The 12,447-nt window shown below is 44.6% G+C and overlaps 1 long non-coding RNA gene across 1 annotated transcript in view; it reads left to right on the forward strand.

Moving 5' to 3' along the window:
* The first annotated feature begins 1,652 nt into the window (after positions 1–1,652).
* Positions 1,653–12,447, forward strand: part of LOC137512405 (uncharacterized) — a 172,473-nt gene continuing 161,678 nt past the window's right edge. Inside the window, exon 1 of the long non-coding RNA XR_011020518.1 lies at positions 1,653–1,738. This is a non-coding gene — a long non-coding RNA (uncharacterized lncRNA). The remainder of the gene's footprint in view (positions 1,739–12,447) is intronic.

Raw genomic sequence — 12,447 nt, forward strand, 5'->3', positions numbered from 1 at the left:
CACCAGACGTGCGCTGACGCGGCGGATTTCCTCCACAAGCGTATAATTGAGGACACCCAGGCTAGGTGCTATGCACCCGCAGAGGGAAATTCCCACCAGGCAGATGGCGCTGTGGAGTGCAGGCGAACACAGCCGCTGCACAGCCACAGATGCCCAATGGGAATTGTACAGATCCAGGACAAGGTACAATCAGGCAGGGCTGGATAGCCCACAGGGAACAGAGCAAAGGGACAGAACCAATGTGTGCCCACCAAACTAGTCGCCACCCAGCAACGGCGAACACACAACGGCGGAAACGAAGTAGGAAACGCAATCGCAAGAATGGCGATTGCCAATAGCGACACAAGACTGAGCAGGACAGAGCACCAGGGTAGCAAAGGCACAGTAAATCATACAAAGAGAAAGATAAGGAAAATAATAAACGCTAGCTGAACGCGAACACCGCACTCATTCGCAACAGTGCACGCGTTCGTGCGCGGTCTCCACGTGATAAGCACAATAGAGACAAGCACGCCTAACTAACCAAGACAAGACAGACACCACACAAACGCGCTTGCTACACGGTTGCCTTACTGCAGGCACCAGCAAGCGCACGCAAACAGACCAACAACGAGAATCGATCAAACAGGAACCACTGCTCTTACCGTCAGAGCCAGTGCGAACCAGGTATCAGAAAGATCCACTGCTCTTGCTGTCAGAGCAGTGTGATCCAAGCACACGACAAACAGAAGGAGTAACCAGCAGCGACCGCAGCCGAGGTTAGCTCCAAGATCCAGACCAGAGGAATCCACTGCCACTAACGCTAGGGCAAGTGCGATTCAGACAGACAGAACAGAAGGATCCACAGCACTAGCGAAAGTGACTAGCGCGATCCAGGAAGACAGAACAGAAGGATCCACAGCACTAGCACAAGGCGAGTGCGATCCAGGTACAGAGTAGCAGGACAGAAGGATCCACAGCACTAGCGCAGGATGCTAGGTCGATCCAGGGAGGCAGAACAGAAGGATCCACAGTACTAGCGAAAAGAGGCTAGCACGATCCAGGGAAACAGATCAGAAGGGGCTACCAGCAACAACTGCTGTTCCGGTTAGCACCCAGACACACAGAACGACTTCCTATCGACCACCACTGGGACAGGACAGTCGCAACAGACGAACAAACAGATAAGCAATCCTAACGGCACTAAAGAAACTGCCTAGTGCAGTCCCCAGAATTACTCTAAGATAACTTCAACAAGAAGTAGCATGGCTGACACTCTCTAGGAGTGTTTACTACAAACCCTGAAGGAATGACCAGCAAAGGACTGTGGGTAATCCCAACCTTTATACTGCCAGTCATCACAGGAGGCAGGTAGGGGATTTGCATAACGAATGTATGCAAATTCCCCAGCAGCAGCAAGCTGCAATACTGACAAAAAGTCTCTCTTAAAGAGACCTGCAGAATGCAGACCTGAACAGTGGTCAAAAAGCTGCCTGTCTGCACAGGCAGCTGAGCAGATTCTCACACCGGGATGTGTTAGGTAGGTATGCAGCCGTGTCAGTCATCAGATTTTTTTGATAAGAGCCAAAAATGCATGTGTCCACATGACCAAGGGGCGGGTTATGTTATGTGATCCAACCATTTCTCCCCAGCCAGGCACTGGCATTGCTTGTAAGGGAATTAAGATCTCTATTCCTCCCATCTTACGTTCCCTTTGAGGTGTGCTGCTTCCAGGACATAAAGGAAAGACAAATTACAGGTAAGAACAAAACTTTGCCTTTCAGTGCTATGTAAATTGTTTACGATAAATACAACCGTTCCTACAATAGATGGGGCTAAATTGACACTCCTTTTGGTGGATTATGGGAATGCCAAAATATCAGGAAATCCTGGAGAATGGTTTTGAGATTCCAAAAAAAAGTTGTGAGTGTATAATTACTTCTTAGTCCACAATTATACAGTATCTGCTGGGCTTTGATTGTGCATACATGGCTTGCCTGAAACTGCATGTTTACATTCTAACCATTGGCTTGTTATCATTTGTGAAGAATTGCAAATGGATCTCATTTCAACCTGAGAAACTAGGCTTTTGATGACTGTCCACTTTTAAGATGAAAAGATACAGACCAGCACTGCTGACAATGTAAGAAGATTTCTTAGCACCTGGCCTATTTTGAAATGCTATTGGAAAAAAAAAAAAACCTACCTCCCCATGTTATTTTTCCTGTAATATGTTTTATTACTGACATGTTATTGGTTGTTAATTTTCTTATGGAAAACAATAAAAACCCTTTTTTGTGAAAAAAACAACCTTTTTTTCAATTTCAACTTTTAAAGGTTGAAAATTGGATTTCAATTTCCTACTTAATTGAATCTTACTGCACAGCTCTTTTATTAGAGGTAGTGTGTACAGCTATTTCCCCACAGAGGCTAACAATCCATTAGAATACAACATAGGTATCTAAAAAACATTGCGTCTAAAGAGGCTGAGTTGCAGCAAGCTATATACAAGTCTGTTAAGGTGCGTACACATGTTGCCCCTCCGGGATCGGAAGTCGATTCCCTAGGGCGGCATTGCAGGCCAGCCTTTACTGACGCATGTCAGATATGTAGCTGACAACACGTTCTGTTGCTGTGTGTGTATGGGGGGGGGGGGGGGGAGCCAGAGCAGTGTGTGCCTGGCGGGCGGGGGAGTGGCGCAGATTATGCGGGTTGGGGGGTAGGTGGCAGCTGTACCCACGCTTTACTGGCTAAGGCTGTTGATAACAACCGCCTTAGCCAATAGGCATGTGTACGGGCCTTTAAAGCTCAGAAACAATGAGCAGTTGCTTCCTGTACATTTTCTTAAAGGACACCTGAGCTTTGAGGGATATGAAGGCTGACCTATTTCCTCCTAAACAATGCAGATTGATTGGCTTTCCTGCTGAACTTCTGTTTCTAAAGGTGGGTACACACTTCAGATAAAAGTCTTTGGAAAATGAAAGATCACAGACCAATTTTACCCCCTTTCATGTAATGAGAGCCATACTCTACACAGTCTATTCTATGGAGCTGAACTCCCCATCAGATAAAATAAAGATGCTGCACACAAAGACCGCTGTACACATGCAACAGATCAGTATCTGCAAAAGATCTGTTTCTGCAAAAGATCCATTCCTGCAAAATGCATTCATAGTCTATGATATCTGCAGACCTCATACACACCTTGTTTAACGGACAATTATCTGTAGATCAGATCCACCAGGTTGGATCTTCAGATCGGCAGATAATTGGCTGATCTGCAGATGAATGTCCATTAAACAAGGTGTGTATGGGATCTGCAGATATCATAGACTATGAATGCATTTTGCAGGAATGGATCTTTTGCAGGAACAGATCTTTTGCAGATACTGATCTTTTGTGTCTGTACAGCATCTGTGTGTGCAGCATCTTGCAAAGATTTTTTATCTGATGGGGGGTTCAGCTCCATAGAATAGACTGTGTAGAGTATGGCTCTCATACTACATGAAAGGGGGTAAAATTGGTCTGTGATCTTTCATTTTCCAAAGACTTTTATCTGACTTTTATCTGATGTGTGTACGCACCTTAATACTCTTAGGCCCAGTGCACACCAAAAACCTCTAGCAGATCTGCAAAACGCTAAAGGTTTTTGAAGCAGAATTCAGAGCGATTCTAGGCATGTTTTCTACATATGCCTAGCGTTTTTTGTAGCATTTTTGTGTAGCAGATTACAAATATTGTTACAGTAAAAGCTGTTACTGAACAGCTTCTGTAACAACGCCTGGAAAACCGCTCTGATCTAGCATTTTTCAGAGCGGTTTTCCACTTTCCTATACTTTTACATTGAGGCAGAAATGCCACGGAAGTCTAAAAAATGCTTCAGCCCCCGAGTTTGCGTTTGTGAAAAAAACGAACCTCTCTGCTGTGCACCCTACCATTCACTTTCATTAGCCAAGCGGTTTTCCCCTGCAAGCGTTTTAAAAAATGCTCCAGAACCACTCTGGTGTGCACCAGCCCTTACATCTAGTGATGATGGGCAGATTCGACCAAGAGACAAAACTCTCTCTGATCTGAATAGGGAGAGATTTGTTGGTTGCCCATACACCACAGGCTGATTTCAGATCACTTTCAACATGAAATCTCTTGGTAATCGTCCAAGCCCACTGCGTCTGCTGCATTTGTTGCCTCGCCACTGTTCCCATAATGTATGAATGTGTATGCATATGTATGTGCATTTATACATTACCTGTCCTGTGTCACGGTGTCCATCCGTCTTCCAAATCCACCACTCTTCCCTGTATACGCCGGCCAGTGTTGCGCATTTGTGACACCCTATATGCGCCGGCAGTGTGTATGGGAAGTGTAAGAGAGAGGGAGCGGATTTGGAAGAGGGACGGGCACCGTGACCTTGACAGAGGACAGGTAATCTATAAATGCACATACAAATACATAAACATTTATACATTAGGGGAACAGCACCGGGAGGTTTGTTGCTCATCGCTCATCCTGATATCGTTCAATGCACCCGACCGACCACGTTGGCCCGACATCTTGCAGCATGTCCGACTGATTAATGTGACCAATTCGGCCCGAAATTAGTCGCATCGTGCACTTGGCGGCACAATTTTTTATCCGAGTCGATTATAATAATCAGATGGTCGATCGGCTGCCAAGTCGCCTAATGTATGGCCACCTCTAGCCATAAACCAGGAACAAGCATGCAGATTACATGTTTCTGACTGAAGTCTGACTGGACTAGCCACACACTTTTCTCAGATGAGTGATTCAGACACTAGTGCAGCCAGAGAGGTCAGCAGAACAGCCAGGCAACTGGTATTGTTTCTGGTATTGTTTAAAAGGAAACAAATATAGTAGCCACCATATTCCTCTCAGTTCAGTTGTTGCAGTGTTGGCCATGATCATGCATCATCACTATTAAACATGAATATGTCAACTGGCTGTCACAAACCTACCTTGCTGGGGTTTCTGCAACATCTCCTGCACCTCCATTTTCTACCCACAGTGCTCATTTTAAAACCTGGTGAACTTTGACTGGGGAAAAACATTCTAAAAGTGGTGACGTAAAAAGTAGAGGACTGAGCATATTTTTTTGGTTTTGTCCGCAGGCCCAGATATACTGGAAGTCAGTTCAAAATCTCATAAATAAGGTGATTAAAAAACATCCTTTTAGACCCATGGATAATCCTTCTGGATAAACCTTTGGGAGGACTATGATCCCAGTCCCCAAAAGATGCTTAATCACATTCTTACGGCAAGTGACCCAATTGTCTCAATGTAACTATTATTGATGTACTAGTAGACCCAGCCGGTTTAAATATGGGCTCTAGGTCTGCGCACGCAACCGCCACACGCCGGGCGCGCGCTCGCACCCACCCACCTCGCTCGCCCACATCCGCCCACCTCGCTAACCCTTCCAGCTCCCTGGTCCCAGCTGTCCGTTACTGCGCACATGCGCAGTAACAAAAATCCTGGGACACAGACAAAACTGCTGGACGCAGCGACACTTAGCTTTTATTAGGTAGGATATTTGCTTCCCTCTTCTTTTTGTTCATATTCTTCTTTTGTCAATAAAGGAGTAATAAATATCAAAGTAGAGGACATGGATTATATCACAGTCCTATATAAATAGGCCCTGTAAAAATTATGTATTACAATCTGTATACTACATGTGTAATACCAATTGTGCTCTTGCTACACACATCTAGTGCACATTTTCAACTTTCTATGGAGAGATTTCTATTTTCTGGAAATACATACCACAGTAAAATATATATATATATATATATATATATATATATATATATATATATATATATATATATATATTGTATAATAAATGTATATATACAGTACATTTCCTAAAAAATGCAGCATTACAAGTTATACTCTGGGGCGTGATTCACTAACTGGTGCTAACCTAGTTTGCATGCCTAAAGACGTTGTGCATGCACTAGGGTGCTAGGTACTTTGCGCGCACAAAGTTATTACCAATCGCGCATAGCGCGGTGTGCCAAAAACGTTGCATATGGTTCCCTTAAAACGTTGCACAGTGTGCCCAAAAGGTTGCACCGTCGGGTGCACTGGTGCGACTTTCAGGAGCACCATATGCGATGTTTTCTGCGCACTGCGTGTGACGTTTCGCGTGTACTGGTCCAACGTGCAACGTTTTATGCGTGATGTAGTTTTGCATGACTATTAGTGCACGCAAAGCTACTTTGCATGCGCTAAGGTGCTTTTCACTAGGGTGCTAACACTTTGCGCCCTTTTGTGAATCAAGCCCTAGGTGTGTGAGTTGTCTACATAAACATTCACTTGCATGGAATGGCAACAGATACTGTACTGAGCTTGTGTTGGTTATTTTCATCCTTGCTTGTATTTATGGAGAATTCTTATTTCTTTTGCACAGTATTTCCCTTCTATAATGTTAGTAAGATTAAAATGTTCATTTCAAAAGTGAAGATTGCTGTTAGCCAAACATGGACCTAAAATTAGCCCAACCTTATGCTCTTTTTACGCATAGCAATAGCCACAAAACCTGCTGTAAGTTTTACACTGAGTTTTAGCTCACCCCAACCTATCTCTACTCTTACGCTAAATTTCATAATTTCTTTAGCTTGTGGTGCAATGAGGCGTAGAGTGACATACAGTAGTTAATACTTTTTATTGCTAAGATAAATATGTTTTTGTACACGCTTTCATGAATACTCTGTTCTCTGCATCAATGCTCTCACTTCCTTACTTTACTTTTGCAAACTGAGCCAATATCAGCCCATTGTTTTAGCTGAATTAGCTGAAAGTCAGAATGCACACTATCAAATTCACATGCAAATGCAAGTGTGACTGCTATGCAAGCATACCATAGAGCCACAGCAGGCATATGCCCCAGGGCCTCCACAGGTCTCCCTATGACGTGTGCTCACCGGGCCCCTGCAAAGTTTTGTCAGCATAGCAACTCACCTCTCCCAGCGTACTGCGCTGTCCGTGCTCCCAGTCTTCATCCACACCGCCCACCTCTTCTCCGAGAACCACCACATGTCATTACACAATAAAATGCACCAAGCGTGTCACTGTCGCCCCAGCGAGGATGAAGATGAGAGTGCATGGACTGGAGCAGCATTCCCTGGGGAGCACAGGAAAGTTGAGGGGGAAGGGGACTCACAGCCAACTCAGGAGCCTGGGGAGTGATTATGCTGCAAGGTGTGTGTGTGTGTGTGTGTGGGGGGGGGGGGGACCAGGGGGAGCTCCAGGTTAAATTTTGTCCTAGGGCCCCATTGTGGCTTGAACAGGCCCTGTATACAAACAATATATTGTGGTTACCAAGCATCACCTAGACTTGAAAACACACACACACCCACACACACACAATCATCAGTGTCTCTCTTAAACTGTACCAGAGCTCAGTAAAAGTAAAAAAAATTATACATACCTGGGGCTTCCTCCAGCCCCATCCGCTCAGATCGCTCCCAACCGCCACCCTCCGATGTCTTCAGCTCCGGTACCAGGTCCCCGCACTTCCGTCAGTCGGAGCCAGTCTGACGCAGGAGAAGTGCACCCTCTACGCAGCTGCTAGAGAGATACGTAAAGAGCGATCTGAGTGGATGGGGCTGGAGGAAGCCCCAGGTATGTATATTTTTTTTACTTTTACTGAGCCCTGAGTCTCTTTAAGGATTCGGCTCAAACCTTAGGGCAACACAATAAATCACATAACTGGGGTATAGCAGAGTGACCGTATACAGTTTCTATGTGGAGGGGAAGCAGGGACCATGGAATAGCTCATGAGCAAGCAGCTTCCAGTGGGTGAGGTAAGTATGAGTACAATGCACTTGTTTGCTTAGCCGAGATGGTCCGGCACTATGGATCTGTTGTCCACACATCAGGGCCACTGTACACATGCTAGATTGCCTTGACCAAGAAGAACCCTTTAGCCTGTGTACAAGGCTTTCATTCCTGTGATCATGTACAGCACATACAGCACAACACATGAATGTCCAGTTGCTTATAGCTGATTTTTATTGGTTATTTCCAATCACTCCACAGAAGAATTCACTTTTGATTCTTGGACTATGCAATCATTTGATTTGATCATCTTATCATATAGAAAATGATTATCACCTTGTGTGTTCCAGGCCTAAGTACAGTAGCATAGCTGAGAAGCTCTGGGCCCCAGTGCAAAATTTACACTGAGCCCCTCAAGAGCTCTATACATAACAATTGATGCATACGGCGTTTTGGGGGTGCTTGCGATGTGATTCTCATTCTATTGAATGAGAATCACAAACCCAAATCGCAGCAAATTGCTGTAATTTCGCAAAGCAAAATTATGATTACAGTTTGCGATTACGATTCGCGTTCTGAGTGAGAACCAACCCTAACACAGCATCTGTTTTCAGATGCATGCTTTATTGTTTTTTATTGTGTGTGTGTTTTAATACACTTTTTTGCAAACACACAAACATGGCCAGGCAACATAGAAATTACATTTTTACTAGAAATGGATTGTAGAGTTTTATGACAAAAACATATGGACAAGTATGAATGGGCCCTCAATGTTTTAGTGTATTCTTATTGCTCACAGTGGTAATATGCAGACTAGTTATTGTACCATTTTTCACAGCTAAGCTTTGAACTGTAAACATTTAGGATCAATGTGTAATACATCTGTTTCCAGATGATCCAGCTGTCTGCAAGATCATCGTATTGAGTCCAATTCACATTCTCTACTTGACTTGTCTTATTCATTCAAGTGTTCATAGAACAAGTGGACTCTGTGTAAAGAATGAGCTTTTTGTAAGCCAAACGAGGATGCTTTAGCATAAACTGCCAGACTATCACTAGACATACTGTAGGTCAAGTTAATGAAGTGTCATCTCAAGGGAATTAGCAGGTATTTCAAGATAAATACCTTATGTCCTAAAGAGTGTGAACAAGGTTTTCAGGTGTATGCAAAAGGTATGCTTAGGAAAAGAGATAATGTATAGAAAGAGATAATTAGATTAACTGGAAACAAAATGCAAATTGCCTTGATTAAATACAACACAATGTGCCTAGATGCAATTACGATATTCATTAACCATAAAGAAGCTGCAACTACAGGCCTGGTTTGACTGCATCAACTGGTCAGCCCTGGAGGCACCTTGCCTCAAGGACATACGGAGAATATCAACTCCTATAAAAGGAGTCATGCAGCCCTACAAAGACTTTCAAAGTATTTCCCAACAACAAATCCTGGTTTAACAGCAAGCTAAACTGGCTCCGGAAGAATAAAGATTAGGCACTTAAGTCTGGCACCCCAGAGAAGCCAAGAACATCCTAAACCGTGAATTCAGGGCTGCAAAGAGGAATTGTAACAAGCTGAGTCACAGCCTCCAGTCCAACAAACCTTCGGAGGTCTGGAAAGGCCTCAAGGCAGCTACAAGTCTCAAACCCCTTCCCAATAAACATCTCTGAACACTGAACTAGCCGAGAAGCTCAACAGGTTCTAATGTAGATTCAAGAACCAATCCAGCCACCCTGTGGTCCAGCTGGTCTCACCAAGGGTCCTTCCCCTATATTCCCAGTCCAACAGAGTCCCCTAAGCACCAGTAGCAGTCCTGGAGGCTGATGTACTAAGCCTCTTCTGAAAGCATAACCACAGGAAGGCCTCAGGCCCGGATGTTGTGTCCTCAGTTTGCTTGAGAAACATGAGAGTATATATTTGTTTACTTTCAGGTGCCACCAGGCTACCTATACTGGGGGCATCTATACCAGGCTACCTATACTGGGAGCACCTACACCAGTCTACCTATACAGGCGGCACCTATACCAGGCTAGCTATACCGGGGCACCAATACCAGGCTAGCTATACCAGGGGCACTTATACCAGGTTTGCTATAACAGAAGCACCTATACCAGGCTAGCTATACAAGGCACACCTATACCAGGCTAGCTATACTGGGGGCACTTATACCAGGCTACCTATACCTGACGAGCTATACTGGGAGCACCTATACCTGGCTAATTATACCGGGAGCACCTATACCAGGCTAGCTATAATGGGGACACCTATACTGGCTAGCTATACTGGGGAACCTATACCAGGCTACCTATACTGGGAGCACCTACACCAGTCTACCTATACAGGCGGCACCTATACCAGGCTAGCTATACCAGGGGCACTTATACCAGGTTTGCTATAACAGAAGCACCTATACCAGGCTAGCTATACAAGGCACACCTATACCAGGCTAGCTATACTGGGGGCACTTATACCAGGCTACCTATACTGGGAGCACCTACACCAGTCTACCTATACAGGCGGCACCTATACCAGGCTAGCTATACCGGGGCACCAATACCAGGCTAGCTATACCAGGGGCACTTATACCAGGTTTGCTATAACAGAAGCACCTATACCAGGCTAGCTATACAAGGCACACCTATAGCAGGCTAGCTATACTAGGGGCACTTATACCAGGCTACCTATACCTGACGAGCTATACTGGAAGCACCTATACCTGGCTACTTATACCGGGAGCACCTATACCAGGCTAGCTATAATGGGGACACCTATACTGGCTAGCTATACTGGGGAACCTATACCAGGCTACCTATACTGGAGTCACCTATACCAGGCTAGCTATACTGGGGGCGCCTATACCAGCGTACATTTGTTCTCGCCGTCCGGTCTTCATGGCGCAAGGTGAGTACATACATATGACCAGAGTGTACTTCAGTGGAGGTAGTTTATGCTGCTGTTCACACTCATTTACCAGTCTACCACATCTGGACTTCTTAAAAGCTTTAGTGTACTAATACTTATGTGTGGTCTAAATGTAATAGTGTTAATAATGTCAAAGACTTGCATTAATAACTTTAGCTTTTATTTAAAATACCAGCATGTTATTCACACTGTTAATCACTACTAGACTGTCGGCCTGCAGACAGGATAATAGCAGATGCACATTTTGAAACCAGGATCAACACATTTTCTTCTTTTTACAGTTAGGACACATTTGGCCTCCAGGCTTCAGACATCCATTTTGGAGTATATAATTGGAGAGAGGAAAGACAGAGGAAGTGTGCATGTTGTTCACTCATATGGACTCAAGCCACATTAGCGAGCTTTCACAGCCCTCTAGTGGTGGTTTTGTGTTTTACACAGCAAGTTTATCCAGATACTTCTGGGCCATCTGTTCTCTGCTCCCTTTCATGATGCTCTTGGCAGCCTTTCAGGGAGGCTGAGGTTTGAAGTACCTTTTTTTGTCATGAGCATAAGCTTCATCATACACTTCACATTAACATGAGATCAGTCATTATCTCATTTCTGTCATCTGAACAAAGAGCTTGACTTTATTAAAAGTAAACATTTTCAATTTTAGCAGCGTAATACATTGGCAAGAAGGCACACTTGTTAAAGCGGATCTCCAGCCTAAAAGTAAAATCTTCTAGGCTTCCTGTAAAAGAATATATATGGAGAGAGGAGGCAAGGCCAGCACTGCAGTTAGGGTTCTTTATTAGTGAAGAGAAAGGCACTTACAGTTGTATAGCAGCCAGATGTCAAGGCAGGTCAAGTGGGCGCCAGGTCTGTGTCCCCCTTCCTGTAAAAGAAAGTTATAGTTACCTGTGCTGCCTTGTCCCTCGAAGCCGTCCCAAAGTCTCCGAATCATCTATTCGCAGCCTGTCAGCTATTCTCATGCATTGGCCGGGGCACTTGCTAGCGATTGGCACGGGCATTGGAAAGGCGGTCCCCCTATGTAGTTACAATGGAACCATGCTCAGATGGGACACGCCATGTTTGTTTTTCTGCCGTTGGGTACACCACTGCATGTTAAATGCTGGCACACATGGGGCTTGATTCACTAAGACAAATAGCATGCCTTATCAAAGTTAGCACGCTTTATCAAAGTTAACACGCCTTATCAGAGTAGCATAGTGAGTGCTACGAACCCGCAGGGGCTCAGGGCAGGACGATTGGAGCTCTTGTCATTGCCAATTAGCAGGCTTAAGTTCGCTGTGCTACTCTGATAAGGCGTTTTAACTTTGATAAGGCGTGCTAACTTTGATAAGGCATGCTATTTGTCTTAGTGAATCAAGCCCCTGGTGTTACAAATACTGCCAATTGCAACTAAAGGGGGGGTTACCTATCTTCCAGAACCAATCTACACTCACCTTTAGGCTGGGTTCACACTGTGTTCTGTTACAGTACGTATGCGTTACAATGCATGTGCACTGCAATGGACACTGCATGCGTTTTAAAAGCCAGGTCAATGTTTATGCAATGTGCAGATATTCACACGTTATCCAGAAACGCACTGCACATAGTGAGTTAGGATAACACAATCTGTTACAGCACAAAGCTATGAACATACCTGTATGCAGAGGCGCCTTAACCTACAGACCACCCAGGCGGTGGCTTGGAGCGGTTTGATAGGGAAAGGAGCAATAAATTACAGTTAGTCCAAGGGGAAA

The sequence above is a fragment of the Hyperolius riggenbachi genome, chromosome 1, assembly GCF_040937935.1.
Source record: "Hyperolius riggenbachi isolate aHypRig1 chromosome 1, aHypRig1.pri, whole genome shotgun sequence".
In the NCBI taxonomy this organism is placed as follows: domain Eukaryota; kingdom Metazoa; phylum Chordata; class Amphibia; order Anura; family Hyperoliidae; genus Hyperolius; species Hyperolius riggenbachi.